Source organism: Myotis yumanensis, unplaced genomic scaffold (genome assembly GCF_028538775.1).
Source record: "Myotis yumanensis isolate MYYU_CA2020_CCGP unplaced genomic scaffold, mMyoYum1.0.hap1 SCAF_5, whole genome shotgun sequence".
NCBI classification, from domain to species: Eukaryota; Metazoa; Chordata; class Mammalia; order Chiroptera; family Vespertilionidae; genus Myotis; species Myotis yumanensis.
The window spans coordinates 51,446,354-51,451,603 of NW_027223756.1; the positions used below are offsets into that span (position 1 = coordinate 51,446,354).

The following is a 5,250-nucleotide window of genomic DNA, read 5'->3' on the forward strand; positions in this document are numbered from 1 at the left end:
TGTCACAAATGGCAGAACTTCATATTTTCTCCATGCTGAATAGTGTACCATTGTATATATCAATGATTTTCAACTGGTGTGCTGAGAGAATTGTTATTAAATTAAATTAATTAATTAATTAAATATATTTTTATTGATTTCAGAGGGGAAAGGAGAGGGAGAGATAGAAACATCAATGATGAAAATCATTGATTGGCTGCCTCCTGCGTACCCTCTACTGGGGATCGAGCCCACAACCCGGGCATGTACCCTTAACTGGAATCTAACCCGGGACCCTTCAATCCACAGGCCAACACTCTATCCACTGAGCCAAACCAGCGAGGGCCTGAGAGAATTTTTAAAACATGCAATACCGCCCAGCCTTGTGGCTCAGTAGTTGAGCATCTACCCATGAACCAAGAGGTCCCTGACTCGATTCCCAGTCAGGGCACATGCCCGGGTTGCAGACTCAATCCCCAGTGGGGGGCGTGCAGAAGACAGCCAATTGATGATGTTTCTCTCTCATCAATGTTTCTGTTTCTCTATCCCTTTCCTTTCCTCTCCCTAAAAATCAATAAAAACGTATTTTAAAAAACATGCAATACTTGAGTAGTTAGGGGCACTGACCCCTTTTCTTTTAGATTGTCAAATAAAAAAATGACAACAGCCAACATAATAATAGCCATCCAGCGTAAATGAATCAAAATTGCACCTATTTTTTTGGGTCAGATTGACAAAAAATATACTTTTTGGTGTGCTGCAGAATTTTGGTCATTGGTTTATGTGTGCCATGAGATTAAAAAGATTGAAAATTGCTAGTATGTATGTAGCACATCTTCTTTATCCAGTCATCTATCAAAGGACAGTTCAGTTGTTTCCATGTCTTGGCCTTTGTGAATAATGCTGCAATGAACATAGGGATGCATGTATCTTTGGAAATAAATGTTTTCATTTTTTTCAGGTAGATACCCAGAAGATGGTTGCTGGATCATATGGTAACTCTATTCTTAATTTTTTGAGGAGCCTCCATATTGTTTTCCATAGTGGCTGTACCAGTAGGACCACTCATTTCTTGCCTCAGCAATCATTATCCTTTATTTAACTCTCTAATTTCATGGGGATGGAAAAGTCATTACAGAACCTGTTAATAAAACACAAAACATAGCCTTAGCTGGTTTGGCTCAGTGGATAGAGTGTCAGCCTGCTGACTGAAGGGCCCCAGTTCCATTCTGGTGAAGGGCACATGCCCGGGTTGCGGGCTCCATCTTCAGTAGGGGATGTGCAGGAGGCAGCCAATCAATGATTCTCTCTCATCATTGATGTTTCTGTCTCTCCCTTCCTCTCTGAAATCAATAAAAAATATATTTAAAAAACACACAAAACACTAAAGTGATCTTTCCTATAGAATTTAGAGTAAAAAGAATTTATATTGCTTTTTAAATTATAATTCATAATTATTTTACTACCATGATCATCACTTGACCCTCAGCATTATGATGGGAGCCATTATTACCCATATAATCTTGTTAGTAGGATAAACTAAAGGCTGAATAGCAGTGGGGCCAAAGAAGGGATGCCTCTTTTTACATCTGTTAAGTCTGAATATTAGGACTTGTATTTAGAAGACATTCTTTAGCATACAGACACTTGTATGACTAATCTGAGTCTCAACTTAAGATCAACATAATAATCATTTAATGATAACTCACTTAGCTTGTGAAGAATCCTTAAATAGGAGTATAAAATTTCAGAAAATCGATTTGAAATGCATTGGAAGCATGGATTTGGTTATGGATCAAATTCTACCTCCTTTGTACATAGCCATGTTCACCAAAATACTAAAATTATAGTCATTGGTTGGGATTAACTATTAATTAACTACTATTTCACTATTACCAACACTATATTTGAAAAGTTTGTTATTTGAGAGAAATAATCAAAGAAACATACTAGCTTCTATTTCTCTGACTCTCTATACTCTATCCCTGAGGAAAATTGTATTTCCAGGAAATGATATACCTAGATTATGTCATCTTAACCACCCACCCACCCCCACAGAAATAGCTTTTTGAGTCTAACCACTGTTATATACTTGAAACTAATACAAAATAATATTGAATGTAAACTGTAATTGAAAAATAAAATTAAACAAGGAAATAGCTTTTAGAGATATAACAATTACTCTCTCAACTTTTATAGAAGCTTGCTATATGAAGAACATTTTTTAGGTCATTTGCAAAACCCTCAAATTAAGATATAATCCAGTTTGTACCCTAATATCCCTTAGGAGAGATTTCTTTTGGTATTTAGTGAAAGGAAATTTCTCTCTCTAAGATATTTTTCGGGAGGGGGAGCATATGAAAGATTATTGTTACCATGTTTGCATCATTCAAACTTATGATCTTGGTCTTTACTTCTTGCCTTTATATAAGGCCAAAGAGTGACATTGGTTATTCTGACATCCTTAAAGTGGACTCCGGGAATGTTACCAATCACACCATATAAGAAATTTTTATTACGGCAAGAATTTTACTATCCAAATTATGTTTCCTTGCTCAGTTATCAATTCTTTTATTTAAAATAGAAGTGATATTCTGAGCTATCCCACTGTAAAGAATAACAAAATTAAAGAAAGGAATGCTTTAAGTTTTTGTATTTTGCTGAAAATTCTTTTCCCCAGGGTCTACAAACATTAATTTTTATATTTCACTATGTGTGTGTGTATGTGTGTGTGTTTGTTTTTAAATCAATAAGTAATCTAGGACTAGCATTGTTTGCTAGGCCTGGCATTTACTCAGTACATAAAGTCCAAAGTTTAGTTTCCTTTCCTTTTAAAATTTATTTTATATTTTGCAAAGTTTTTTCCCCCCTTAATATTTAAGTTTGTTGATGTGTAGATCTTCTTCTTCAGTGAGGCATGAGTTTCTTTTCCTGGTCCCTGATGAGTTTCAAACAGTTGGCACACCAGTGGCACTGTTGACTGCTTTCTGGGCAGCCTCTCTAGCTCGATGGGCTTGAAGAACAGTGACAGCTTCCATCAGCTGTAGAACGAAGAGGCTCTGGAGACCCCAGCACACGAAGAAGTCCTGAATTATCCATCTCCAACAACATGCAGTGACTTTACCAGCTAGAGTAGGTTGCCTGGCTTGAATGAGAGGAAACAGCCGTCCACCCAGCATTTGCTTTTGCTCTTGAGGAGGGGCAGATGCCAATATGGGAGCAGTCAAAGGCTCCTGACCTTGTACATGAGCAGCAGGCTGCTGCTACATGGTAACTGGTGGCTGTGTGCTAAGGTGTTGTGGAGGATTGCAAACTCCTGTAGCATATTTATACTGTGGAACGGTGTGGACGGCAGGCACAGCTGCAGCCGCCGTCGCTGCAGGACGTGGACCCATTGTCTGTGTGGATGTGTTAGCAACACGCTATGTGGACATGACATGTGGGACCTGTGAAGAAGCTGGTCTCACAGTACTAAATGGTGGTCCAGGAGCGGCTGGGCAGAAAGCACCAGGCAGATTTTGGAATGGATGAGGTCTGGCACCCTGAGCCCTTGGTCTTAGTTGAGCAATTTGACGAGGAGGATAGTATGCAGCACGGTTCTGAGTCTGTGAGATAGCTGCCAGGAAGTAACCTGAAGGAGGTGCTGGCTGGTGGCGGGTAAGATTACTGGGTTGGGCACAGCTCTCACACTTGCATATACTGGTTAGTGAGATGAGCTTGGTGCTCTTCCTTGCACTGAGCTAAAGCTACACACAATGACTTGGTAGCCACAATTCTACCATTCATTTCTGTAACTGCTTTAGTGGCTTCTTCTGGGGAGGAGAAACGTACAAAACCAAACCCTTTGCTAGGACCACCCTCCATCATAGACTTTGCACCAGTGATTGTATCAAATGGAGAAAACTCTTTTTCACGTAAAGGTTAACACCCTGGTATTGGGTGGCCCTATCTTGGTTCATGTGTTCAACTTTGCACCTAAGTTCCGTCTGCCATTCCACTGTTTTATGAGCTCGGCTAATGTAGATTTGTTTTCCACTGAGCTCCTTTCCATTCACCTCATCCACAGCTTCCTGTGTATCTTCATGCCTTTCGAAGCTTACAAATCCAAAACCTTTGGATGTCCCACCTCCATCCATCATTACTTTGACACTTAAGGCAGGTCCAAACTTGCCAAAGAGGTCCTTAAGGCGCTCGTCATCCATGTCTTCTCCAAAATTCTTGATGTGAACGCGGTGAACTCTGTTGCCCTAGCTCCCCGTCCTGCTTCTCATTCTTTGGAAGACTTAGATCGCCCAACAAATACTCTGCGGCCATTTAGAAGCATCCCCTTCATTTTTTCAGTAGCCCTTTCAGCTGCTCCCTGGGTCTCAAAATGTACAAATCCATAACCCTGGGGACCATTTTCATCACAAACCACCTTGCATGAAAGGATGTTACTGAAAGCAGAAAATGTATCATGCAGTGCTTTATTCTCAATGGATTTGCCCCAATTCTAATGACTATGTTGTCCACTCCACTTTTGTGAAGTGAGGGATCACGCCGGGACCACATGCTGCACACTGGCTTGCCCTTATGACATCCAAATCCATGGTGTGCACAGCACGCTCGGTGGTGGCTGGCTGCTGGAAGTTCTCTACGTGCTGCCCAAGGAGCCGTGGGTGACCATGTCCCTGCAGGTGCAGATGGACAGGATGGGCTGGCGGCTGAACTTCTCCTAGAGCAGTGATGGCGAACCTTTTGAGCTCAGCGTGTCAGCATTTTGAAAAATCCTAACTTAACTCTGGTGCTGTGTCACATATAGAAATTTTTTGATATTTGCAACCATAGTAAAACAAAGACTTATATTTTTGATATTTATTTTATATATTTAAATGCCATTTAAGAAAGAAAAATCAAACAAAAAAATGAATTCGCATGTCACCTCTGACACGCATGTCACCTCTGACACGCGTGTCATAGGTTCGCCATCACTGTCCTAGAGCGTCGCCTCGGTCACGGTCATGTCAGGGTGTAGGTTCCCCACCTAGAGCGAGTCCCTAGGGTGGGTGGGGGTGCCGGGGTTCATCTGGGCACAGCTGCCCGCAGGGCTGGGACCTTTCTGTGAGAGGAGAGTGGGTACTGGGGCGAAGGGGAGGGGGAGGGCAAGAGTGGGGGGGTCAGAAGGGGAGGAGGGGAGCCAGAGCAAGCACAGGGGAACAAAAATCCACTGGAATCGAAAACTGCTCAACAGCAGGGCCGCAGGCTGCTGGGTGGAGAGCGAGGGGTGCAAAG

The 5,250-nt window shown here is 41.8% G+C and overlaps 1 pseudogene; it reads right to left on the reverse strand.

The window, feature by feature from the left end:
* Nucleotides 1–2,927: 2,927 nt before the first annotated feature.
* Nucleotides 2,928–5,044, reverse strand: LOC139011724 (polyadenylate-binding protein 1-like; annotated as a pseudogene).
* Between the last annotated feature and the right edge of the window lie 206 nt (nt 5,045–5,250).